The sequence below is a fragment of the Manis pentadactyla genome, chromosome 4, assembly GCF_030020395.1.
Source record: "Manis pentadactyla isolate mManPen7 chromosome 4, mManPen7.hap1, whole genome shotgun sequence".
Classification (NCBI taxonomy): domain Eukaryota; kingdom Metazoa; phylum Chordata; class Mammalia; order Pholidota; family Manidae; genus Manis; species Manis pentadactyla.
Window position 1 is genome coordinate 23,601,975 of NC_080022.1, and position 12,490 is coordinate 23,614,464.

General features: G+C 45.3%; 1 long non-coding RNA gene across 1 annotated transcript; it reads left to right on the forward strand.

Moving 5' to 3' along the window:
* Positions 1-5,778: 5,778 nt before the first annotated feature.
* LOC118912345 (uncharacterized) lies at positions 5,779-12,267 on the forward strand. The gene is made up of 3 exons (XR_008996953.1): positions 5,779-6,041; positions 6,832-6,917; positions 12,144-12,267. It is a non-coding gene; the product is annotated as an uncharacterized LOC118912345 (long non-coding RNA).
* Positions 12,268-12,490: the final 223 nt, after the last annotated feature.

The following is a 12,490-nucleotide window of genomic DNA, read 5'->3' on the forward strand; positions in this document are numbered from 1 at the left end:
CAAAAATATTTAGAATCATGAAACTGCACCAGTGTTTTATCAATTACTAGCTCCCCCTCACTAAGGCTGCCAGCCAGGAGAGCTAACAGTGTGTGTATTTGCTTGCTTTCTTTCCCTCCACTTTTCTCCTTCCCCTCCCTTCCCTCCCCTCCCTTCCCTTCCCTTCCCTTCCCTTCTCTTCTTCCTTCCTTCCTCCCCACCACTCTCTCTGTCTCTCTGTCTCTCTGTCTCTCTCTCTCTTCCTTCCTTCCTCCCAGTCTTCTCTGGAATCTCTGGGCTTCCAGGAGTTCAGGACTTTGGCCTCATCCACCTGAACTTCCACTAACCCCAGCAGGCCATGTCGGATGGGAGAGCGGACTGGTGTCCAGAAAACTGTCTTCATGTCAGGTCCAGTCCACCTGTGTGTCCTTCCCTGCTTCCTCAGGGACTTGTCACATCATTTACCATGTGGAACTCACAAGCAGGTCATGAGGGAGCAGGAAGGTCCTTTCTTTCTTTTAGAATATAAAACCAGGGACAGCTTTGAGCTGTCAGAGAGCAGACGCAGACACTCCCTTGCACACTTCGGCATTAGCAGAGGGCCTTTCCATGCTGGGAGCAAACCTCTGAGTCAAAAGCCTCCACTTCCTGATCTGAGAAATGCAATGACGGGAGGAGATAAAATATTCTTAGTCTGCAAAATTTTTTGGTGAGAGGAGGACATAACTTTCACTTGATTCTCAAAATGGGCTTCTAAAAGCCTTCCTGGACTTTCCATCACCACCATCACCACCACTAAGGCGACCAGCTCTACTGATTTGCCTGGGACTGAGGGAGTTCTTGGAATCCAGGATTTTCAGCACTAAGACCAGGAAAGTCCTGGGAAAACTGGGGGATGGTTGGTCAACCTAAGCAGCATCACTGTCACCACCACCGCCACCACCACCATCATCATAAGCACCCCACCTCTGCCATCACCATTACAGTCCCTGCTCTCATCATCACCATCACCACCACCACAGTCAGCCATGCTTACCTATAAATCACTGCCCTCCTACTGGCTGCTAGCAAGGGTACTGCTGTCTTGTCAAATCCACCACGATGACTGCTGACTCTCCTTACCCCTTCCCACATCCTGTGTGTACTGCAAGCAGGGAACTTCCACAGAGAAGGTTAAGGGTCAGCTCCTGCTTTGACTCAGCACACGATGGCCACCCTGCATGTAGACCCTTTCTCCTGGCCTCTGTACATGAGCCTCTCTAACCACAGAGCAGTGCGGAGATCTAAGCGCCCTGCAGCCGCCCAGGACAAGCTGCTGTGGGAAGCTCCCCTCAGGGAACCTCTGCGGTGTACAAGCTGGCCTTGTCAGCCTCTTTCTTGGGCCTCACAGGCCCTACAGCCTTCAGGGATTGGCTTTCTTGTACCTCCACCAAGTGGAACACTTACTGTGTGTATGCATTTTCTCATGACATCATTACAATGCAATAAGGAAGAGTAAGGTGATTTTAATAGTAAAGACTATTTTTTAAGGACTCAGTCTTAGGAATGTGGCAGTTCAGGGTACAAATACCAGTTCTGTCGCTTACCAGTTGCAGACCATGACAAGTCGTTTACGTTCTCTGAGTATCATTAATTTTTTTCATTCCTAATACCTTACCTCTCTCCTTGTTAAACAGGATGCTTGAGGGAAAGTAGTCTATTTTATTCATTTTCCTCTGTCCTTCCACTTCACTCAAGAGATTGATATAGAAGAGGCATCCTTAAATAACAGTAACTGTTATAATAGCAGTTAGTGTTTTTTGAGCAACTACTTTGTCCAGCCTCTGTTCCAAATAATTTACCTGTAGTAACTCATTTTAAGTTCTGTTTATTACATTAAATGTAAACAAAGAAGAGGAAAAAAAAGGGTAGAAAACATAAAATGCAAAATAATACATCTTATTGTATGGAAATATATCTTAATAAAGTTAACATAAGAAACAAAAAATAACACATTAGAAATAAATACATGTTTGTCATAATCACAATGGATTAAATTTACTTGACTATCTCAGATCAGATTTTTAAAATGATACACCTACATACGCTTTGCAAGGGTCCCACCAAAAACCCAATGACACAAAAAAGGTAAGCAAATTGATGAGAAATGACATAATAGGCAGATTTATATGTAGTTATTTCTAATGTCCCAGAATCCTTGAAATGTCAGAGATGCTGGGGACTTAGGAGGTAGAGATTCTCAAACTTTGCTTCACATTAGAATCACCCAGGAAGCTTTAAAAGACCGCAATGCCAGGCCAGGCCCCAGACCACTGAAGTCTGTATTTTTCATGGTTTGGGACCCTGGCATCAGTCCTTTGTTAAAACTCCCCAGGTGATTCCAAAGGGCAGCTAAGTTTGAGGCCCAGTATTTTGGGTGCTTATTGAAAAAATCTTTCCATTTTATAGATGAGAAAACTGAGATCCCATCTGTACCTGCATTTGTGAATTGGCAGGGCTGGAATGGGTCCCTAGATGGTAAGATCCATGAGGCAGGGTGGAGAACAGTGTCTGGCCCATAGAGACCATTCAATAATCGGTCACTCTGGGTGACTGACACTGTCCTTGTGGGTGCCTTCCCACCTGCCCCTGGGGAGTGGGCTGGGGGACCAGACAGGCTCTTCATTCTCTGAGTCCCCACCCTTTGCTCCCTGCAGCAGTTCTCTTGGAGGTGCCGCTCCTCCCCTGCGCCCTCTGCAGACCCATGTATGATGCCTTTGACAAGCTCTTCTTGGAGGAGGTGCAGCTGCCTGAGCCGGATGTGGGTGACTGGCTTGTCTTCCCCTCCACGGGCACCCACAGCCACTCATGAGCTCCACCTGGAATGGCTTCCTGTCAGCCTCCATTTGCTACACATGGGACCCGGGCTGAGGGGTCTCGGGAGAGAAAGAATGCACCGGGCACTGAGGGGCTCTCAGAGGATCTGAGCTTGGCAAGGGCAGTTTGGGGCTGAACTCTGGAGTCCCAGGCCCGGGAAATTTCCTACTCTTTCCACTGGCCCCAGCAGAGCCCAAAGTGTCTGACTGAGTTCCAACACTGGTCCCTGCCTTTGGGGTTGACCGGTTACAGCCTCTCCCTAGGGAAGTCCAAGGCAGCCTACCTGGCTGGCTCGGACAACTGTGCCGTGTACACACCTCTGCGGGCAGAACCAGGCAGCCCTATGCCAGGGCCCCGGGCCAAGCCCCCACTCTTCTCTGACAGTGGCGGCTGCTCCTGGGTCCCCTCCACAGATCTCCTTTCCCTACCAGTGCCCGACTCCCTCGCAGCCTCGGCCCTAGGGTCTCCTCTGCTCAGTCAAAGGGCTCATCCCCTATGGGGTTGCAGGGGGCTCTATGCCCCAACCTATGAGAAATCCTGACTCAGTCTGGAGCATGGCTTGAGCGTCGGGGTCTTTTGAAGTGGCCCAGGTGATTCTAATGTGAAGCAGAGCTTGGGAATGTCCCCTTCGCTGGCACATCCTTTTCACGGGAGCCTGCCGGAGGCAGCACGTTAGGCTGGGACATGGCCAGAATGGAGGGGCTCCAGACACCTCCACACGTCTGTGCAGAAGTGTGGGGGCAGCATGAGGGAGGGTAACATGAGGGAAGCACAGGTTTGGGTGCTTCTGAATTTATAGGCAATTTTTAAGGTTCAATATTGTTTTTCTCCCAAAGTGGGCCTGAAGTCTAGGCTACTGCCTCTGGGCAGCCAACCCCACCCTTCATGCTCCTTACCCCCGAGGGCTGGGTGGGATGGGGCTGAGAGCCTGAAGCCTATGTCCTGCAACCAGAGGCAACCTGCGGCGACCGGTACTCTGAAATTCTTTCCTCGTTCCTTCCGTCCAGGGAGTGATGCCTGTGTTGTTTCCGAAAGGGTCTTGTGAACTGCAGGCACCCACTCTAGTGGAGAGACCACCGGCCTTGGAGAGCTCTCAGACAAGCCCGGAGTGAATCTAGGCTCCACCCCCACTGGCAGTGTGGCCAAAGCCTCAGTTTCCCCGTCTGTGAAGTGAGGATGAGATGAGTATCCTCTTCCCTGGGTTACTGATAGAACTCAGTCAGATCATGCAAATCTTCGATCCAGGTCAGTTCATGTCCAGGGCCCTGCCTCTGACTGGCTTGATCCTGGCCCTGGCCCACTCAGGGATCCTTCTGCCCTACTGCCCCATGGCCTGGGCCTCCTCAGGGACCACATAGTGTCTGGCCACACAGCTAACGGGCCAGGCATGTGGGTGCCTCAGATATGGCCTCAGCCTTGAGAAACCCCCAAGTTGGGAATTGGATGGACACGATGTGGGTACGGCCAGCTCCAAAATAGGGCAGATGCAACTGTGTGTCCCCCAGGCACGCTGAAACTTTAAAAGACACTATCTGGGGAGTTCTGAGATCAGAAGGAAAATGTTTCCTATAGGGAAAGAGGTTCACAGAGGTGATGATAGGGGTATGTCAGGCTGAACAGCCCCATTCCTACCATGAAAGAGGGGGAGTGGGCCTCAGAGACCAAAGCCACCCACCTCCTGTGTCCTTGTCCTTTTTAAGCTTCTCCTGACGAGACCTTCCCTGATCCCCAGCCCCTGAAATAATCCCCTGTCCACCAGAGAGAGCCCCTCCAATCTTCCTGCCGCCTCTCTAGCTCAGCCAAAGCCAGAGGAATCTTGCATCATCCTTGGGCCGAAAAGCATTCTTCCCAAGACATCTGAGAAGGGCTGGCCACCCAAGGAAGCCAGAGGGCTCAGACAGCTTTTAGATAAGCAGTTACTTATTCATCTCCTCCCAGAGCCTAAAAATTCGGAGTAGAAATGTCCATGCCTACATCCTCAGAAGTGTCTGGAAGATCAAAAATGAGTGGGTTTTAGGGGAAACATCAACTTTCATTCATATGCAAGAGATGTTCCTATGCTTTGTGTTTTGCTGTCCTGTGATTGTCGATATCCATCCATTCATCTATCCACCCACAGTCTATCAGTCCATTGATCCATCCATCCATCTGTCCATCCATCTATCCATTCACTCAATAAAAATGTGCGGGCCCAGTCTTTGCCTGGTAGTGTTCTAGGCATAGGTGACATATATGAAAAGAGGGAGCCCATGCTCATGGAACTTACCTTTCAGTTGGGGAAAGACAAAGCATAAACAAAAGCATAAATAAATGTTAAAATGAAGGGGGATCAATAAGTGCTGTAAAGAAAAAAAAAAGGGCAAGGGGATGGTGAAGGTAGAAGAGGTGCTATCTTAGGTAGGCAGACCAGAGGAAGCCCCTCTGAGCAGGTGGCATGTGAGCAGAGGCTGAAAGAAGTGAGGGAGGGAGCCGAGCCGTTCTCTGAGTCAGAGAGTTCCAGGCAGTGGAAACAGCAAGTCCAAAGGCCGGGGGATGGAGACTGTTCCAAATAGGCAAAGGGACCCATGTGTGTAAGCAGCATGGGCAAAGGGAGGTATTAGGAGCTGAGGCAGGAGAAGAGTCCAGGGGCTGATCTTTGACTTGGTTCTGAGCGGGAGGGAAGGCCTGGGAGTGCGTGAGCAAGTGGAGGCAGTGAGAGAAGGCAGAGAATTTGAGGCGGCTCCTGCCAGTTTGGGGAAATGATGGTGGTTGTGGTGTAGGTGTTGAGACGAGGCCAGGTTCAGGACAGATTGTAAAGGTTGAGGCAAAATAATTTGCTGACAGGTTGTATGTGGGTATGAGGCAAAGAGAGGGGTCAAGGGCAGCTCCAAGGTTTTGGCTGGAGTTGCTGGCACACAAATGAGGACACTCCGGAAGGGAAGTGAGTTAGGAGGGGTTGAAATCTCAAGTGCAGTTTTGAACAAGTCAGGTCTGAGAGGCCTATTCAGCCTCCAAATAGAGTCAGCCACAAGCTTCTGGTTTCTGGGGCAGGAGTCAGGACAGGAGATGGGGACATGGGCATCATCAGCCCTGGGTGGACTTTACATCCTTGGGACCAGCCAGACCGGCCAGGAAGTGAGTCTAGAGAGAGAGGACACAAGTCACATCAGCGAAGAGACAAGAGCTTTCAAAAGGGAACACGCAGCTGTGTCTATTACGCGGGAGAGGTGAGTGAGGTGAGGGCTGAGAGCAGAAGGGGGAAAGCGATCTGAACCAGAGAGCTTCAGTGCACAGGCGGGTGGTGGGAGTGCCATCCAGAGAGGATGGGCAGAGGGGGTGGAGATGAGCCCCCAGCGAGCTGACCTGAAGGGAGCAGGAAGGGGGAGGGGGGCTGGGAGAAGGGCATGTAGGTGCAAGGAGGGTTTACATGAAGATGCAAGATGTTATGGTTTTGTAGGCTCATCGGGATGACTGAGAGAAGGGAAGATAATTTAGATGCAGAAGAGAGAGGGGACAATTGTAAGAGCAAACTCCTTGGAGGGGAGGGAGGGGTTAGTGTCTGTACCCTAGATGGGAGCTTGGACCTGAATGGGGAAGGCAGGGGTACCACAGGCTGGTGCACAGAGAATGTGGAGTTCTATTCCGAATGTTTCTCTTTTCTCAGTGAAATAAGAAACAAGGTTCTGGCAGGACGGTGCTCTTGGTGTTTTGAGGGGAGGGACACGGGTGGGAAAGTTAGATTGAGAGAGGGAGGATGAATGGACCAGTGGGACGGGTCGGATTGCCAGGCACAGGCGCCCACTTGAGGTTTGGAGAGGTCAGTTTAGAGTGAGGCTGCTCATCTGGTGTGTTTTGTCTTCAGACATGCTCAGCTGCATTGGTGCCCTGCAGACCTGGTGGGGTGGAGATGGTTCGAGGGTATGAGATGTTCTTGGGGGTCTCTGCAGATCCAGGCTCCACCTACGGCCCTGCAGTCCTCAAAGCCTTTTCCTGACTCTGCATCCTGTTCTCCCACAGCCTTTATTTGCTGAGACTCACAATGATCCTGTGAGCTCATAACGACCCCATTTTACAGACGTCAACGACCCTGGGTCATCTAGCTAGTAAGTGGCAGAGCTGGAGTTTGAATTCAAATGTCAGTTCAGGGCGCTGTGTTTAAGAGAGTCTTGTATTCCGGACAATGAAAATAAACAAGCTTGGCTGTTGGGGGGTTAAACTTAAGGGGTTCTGTGCGTTGAGTGCCTCAGGTTTCCTCACCTCCCACCATAGCAACTTGCTGCCACCCACTGGCTACCATCAGCATTGCACCCAAACCGAACCCGCTCGGGGTTTGTCCTTAAGGATTCATGGGTCCAGCAGCGCCTTGTTTAAAATGGTTAGGTAGGAGTGCTCTTCCCCTTTTAACAAATAAGGAAATGGAAGTCAAGAGAGGTGACTTTAAAAAGCCATCTGCACTTGCCTACTTTACCCCTGTTTATTCATTCAATGACTATTCATTGAAAATCTATTGTGTGCTAGACTCTGTTTCAGGCACTGGATTCAGCAGGAAATAAAACAGGAGAGATCATGGCTCTTGTAGAGCTGCCATTCTGTGTATGGGGTGGGAGGGGAGGCGGGGGGAGGATGGATACTAAACAAGTACATAAACCAGGTGATGATAGATTGTGAAGGTGTGTAAAGGAATTAAGAGAATAACTGCAGAGGGTGGTTAAGAGATGACATTGGTGGAGAGACCTGATGGCTGGGAGGGTCATTAAGAGGGAACAGCACCTCAAAGGCCCCGAGGCTCTCCACGCGTCCACTCAGGTTCTCTGGGCCCCCACCTTACTCACACAGCTGACCGCTCTCTCCTTGAAGCTATCTCCCTTGGCTTGCAAGACATCAACCTCTGGTGGTAGGAAAACCTATGATTATTTCCCTGTGAAAATAAAAGCTTATCAATCAATACAGAGCTGTTACTGGTTTGAAGGAACCCACTGACACGTTGAAAGTAAGAGTAGGCAATACTGGCACACGGAGTTAAAGGTCAAGGTTGACATTTCTGGAACCTGGGACAGGAGCATGTAGAGGAGAATTGGTTGCGATGTTATCAGTCTTGCTTATAGTTGTTACCATGCTATATGTGTGTGTGGCCCTGTCTGCTGCTAATAGTAAGCCATCTTTGCAAATCCAATGAATACTTGTAAGTTTGCATACATAGCATGAGTATACTTTATTCAAATCCTATGAGTAGTGTTCTAAGAAATAATAAGTTTTGGAAGCAACATAAATCCCTAAATTGGCAATTCTGACATGTTACTTGAACACTACCCTATTATGTTAGCTGGCATGTTATACTGGCTTTTGATAATAAACCATGCATTTATTATTATGATTTTTTTTAAACAGAAAACCCCTGAAATGTTTACTATAACTCTCTTACCAAAATGTTCAGTTTGTTGTTATATAAATAATAATTTTTTTCAAAACACATAAAGCATTAGGAAAAACACAGAATAATGTATGATTTCAGGAATACCTGAGAATTTCCTGAAATTCTAATATCTCATACCCAAACCCCAAAGGTTAACATTTGTTGGGAATTTGGAAACACTCTTTGAACTTTTCATATCTCTTGGCTCTGCGTCCCATCCCATCCCCAAGGCCACTGGTCTAACTGCCAGCTCTTCGTCATCTCTTCTAACCTCATGAGTCAACCTCCAGTCTCCAGGCTCCTCTAACTGCCCAGTGGGACCTTCCCAAAGTGAAATCCTTCCCTGTATTAAGGGATTTTTCCCCTTGGCATAGAATCCTAGATTAGCAGGGTGTTTTTTGTTTTTTTTTCATTTCTGAACTTTAGAGATATTGTTACATTGTCTTCTGGATTCATAGTTTCTGTTGAAATGTGGGCATAAGTCCTATTGTTGTTACTTTAAAGATAATGTGTCTTCTTTTATCTAGCAGCTTTAAGATTTTTTCTTTGCCTCAGTTTTCAGCTGTTGACAAGGATATGTCTAAGTGTGTGTTTGTTTTTGTCCTGCTTGGTTTCACTAAGCTTCTTGAGTTTGTGTGTTGATATCATTCAACAGTTTTGGAAAATTATAAGCCTTATCACTTCAAATATTGCTTCTGACCCAATTCTCTTTCCTTCCCTTCTGGGATTCCAATTGCACATATGTTAGACTTTCTATGTCCCACATATCTCTTGTACTCTCTGTTCCTGCCATTTCCCCCACCCACTGCCATGTTTCAGCTTGGATATTTTTCTATTGAACTGACTTCACGTTTGCTAATCCTTTTGTCCTGCTATACCGTCTTCTGTTAAACATACCCAGTAAGTTCTTAATTTCAGGTGTTGTATTTCTTAGTTCTATAATATTTGGTTATTTTAAAATATATATTCTGCTTCTTTATTGGCAATCTCTATTTAAAAATTTTTAATCCACATTGTTAATCTTTTCTCCTGTGTTCTTTAACATATTAGCAGAGATATTTTGGAGTTCTTCTTTGCCAACTCCAATATTTGGATCATTGTGGTTCTGACACTATTGTCAATTTTTTCTCTTGATTTCCAGTCATGTATTCCTGCCTCTTTGTGTGTTAAGTAATCTCAAATACATGATATGGTTCAAATTGTAATTGTCCTGATATAATGAGTATGTAGTGGCACCTAGTTTTGGTCTTAATTTCCATTTCTCTGATTATTAGTGAAGATTGAGCCCTTTATCACATGTTAATTGGTCATTTGGTTTGCAGCCTTGTGAACTGTCTATTCAAGTATTTTAAACATCGTTTGTCTTGGTTTTCTTTTTCTTATTGATTTGTAGGTATATGTAAATTGACATATGATCCTGATGGCTTGATTCATTTATCTTTATATAGTGGTCCTCTCTATTCATCACAGTACTTCTTGCCTTAAAGTCCACTTTGTGTGATACATACACACACATATACACACACGCATGTATTTAGTTAGTAGGCCTGACCCAGAGGACACTTCCACGTCCCTTAACTAATCTGGAAATTATCCTCTCTGCTTTTTGTTTAACTGGCTATTATAGAGATTATAATCTGCACACTTCACTTGTTCAAGTTAATTTGCACATTTACTCCAAGATAGTGTAAAAGCCTCACACTAATTTTTTTTTCTTTTTTCTTTTGGTATCATTAATGTACAATTACATGAGCAACATTATGGTTACTAGACTCCCCCCATTATCAAGTCCCCACCACATAGCCCATTACAGTCACTGTCCATCAGCATAGTAAGATGCTTTAGAGTCACTACTTGTCTTCTCTGTGCTATACTGCCTTCCCCTTGCCACCCCCACATTATGTGTGCCTCACACTAATTTAATTGCCATTTACCCTACTTTATTATTTTTATCATTTATTTTAATTCTATATTGTTTTCTGTTTTAAATACCACAAGACATTATTATTGTCTTATATAGTCATGGTTCATTTAGATTTGCCAACATATTTGCCATTTCATTGGTCTTCATTCCTTACAGCATTTTTTATCTTCCATCTGGGCTCCTTTTCTTTCTACCTAAGGTCTGCTGGTGGCATGCCCTTTCAGTTTTTGTTTATCTGAAAGTGTCTTCCTTTCACCTTCATTCTTAAAGGGTTTTTCACTGGGTGTAGAATTCTGTTATTTTCTTCTAGCATATTGAAGATAACCCTTCTCCTGTCTTCAGTCTTCCACTGTTGCTCTTGAGAAGTCAGCTCAGTCTACTTTAGTCCTTTGAAGATAATCTTTTTTTCCTAGCAGCTTTTAAGGTTTCAGCTTTGTCTTTGCTATTCTGCTGTTTCACCATACTATATCCAGGTGTAATTTAAATTTTTTTCTCATTTTTTAGAGAAATTTTAGGTTTGCAGCAAACTTCAATGAAGAGTTCGGAAAGTTCCTACATGTCCCTTCCTTCACCACACACAGCCTCTCCACCATCAACATCCCCCTTGGGTATAGTGCATTTGTTACAATCAAGGTACCAATATGGACACATCAGTATCAGCCAAAGTCTATAGTTTACACTGAGTTTCACTCTTGTATTATTCTTTCTATGTGTTTTGACAAATGTATAATGACATGTATGTATTATGGTATCTTTCAAAATAATTTCACTGGCATAAACATTCCCTGTGTTCTGTCTATTCATATCCCTCCCTCCTCCAAACCCCTGGTGACCAATGATTTTTTTTTACTGTCTCTATGGTTTTTGCCTTTGCAAAATGTCATATGCTTGGAATCACACAGTATATAGCCTTTTCTGGGTGTAAATTTTTAAAAGTTTATATCCTGCTTGGGATCTGTTAGGCTTTTTGAATTTGTAGATTAATGTATTTCATCATTTCTGGGAAATGTTCAGCCATTAACCCTTCACATATCACCTTCACCTCATTCTCTCTTCACTTTTTCTGGGGTTCCAATTAAATACATGTTAGATGTTTCGTACCTACTCTCCATGCCTTTTACCCTCTCTTGTGTATTGTTTTTTAGTCTTTTTGTTTAAGAAGATTTCTTATTCATTCTGGATTGTTTCTTCTGACTTTTCATTCAGTTCACCAATCCACTCTTCAGCCATGTCCAATGTGCTTTAAACTTGCCATTGACTTCTCAATGTTGGTTATTGTTATTACTCATTTATAGAAATTCAAGTTGGCATTTTTAACTCTACTGTCAGTTTTTTGTTGTTGTTGTTGAGCCAGTTACTGTCAGTCTTTATGGTTTTCCTGTTCCATGAAAATATTTTTGAGTGAGTCTTTTGTTTATTTAAATGTACTTACTACATATTCCATGCAAAATAATTCCACTGTATGAATTTTTTATGGGTATTTTTGTAGCCTCTTGTGTTTTCCGATTCTTTCCATGGGGTCTTATTTCTTTGTGTGCTTGATTATGTTTTACCAGGTGCTTGCCATTTATACTTGAAAATTTATTTGTGTGACTAACTTGGAGACTAGGCTGAAGGTAGCTCCCTCCAAAGATTTCCATTGCTTTTCTAGGATCCTGGAGGCACAATGAGTCTGTGGTCACCTCAATCAAAGCCCAAGGCTTGAAGTGACCAGGACATAGTTAAAAACCAGTAGATAAAAACTAGGGCTGCAAGACCATACAGGGGCTGGTTTACTTGTGGGCTTATGAGTGTATGGCTCTTTAGGATCCCAGCTTATTGTGGGGAGGGTTTTCTATATGGTCCTTCACCTTGTGCTCTAGACTTTTATCTGTGTTCCTTGCCCAGGAGAGGCAGCAAAACAACAGTTCAAATGGACCAGAATCAGGAAATGACCTCAGAGTAAAAGTGACTTTCCTGCTTGGTTAATCTAAGTTTCTGTTTTCCCTTCAGTTTCATAACTCCTGGTAACTCCTCATCCTCTGGTTATACCAACATACCAGTATTTTTAGTTTCTTCAGTGGGAGAATTGATATGAACGATTTAGCCTGACATTACCAGAAAAGAGAAGTCTGCCAGATCCCAGACTACATTTTACAGAGATGGAAGCTGTGGGTCAGACAGGTGAGGCCAGTTTCCCAGGGCATTACACACAGTAATAGAGCTGGGCTGCAAACGGCACTGTTTTACACCAAGTCTAGTGCAGGACCCTCTTTGAGATTTGGTTTCTCCGTATGTAATGAGGAAGTCAGACCAGATGGTCTCTGGGGGCCCAGTGAACTCAGACATTCTCAGACCAG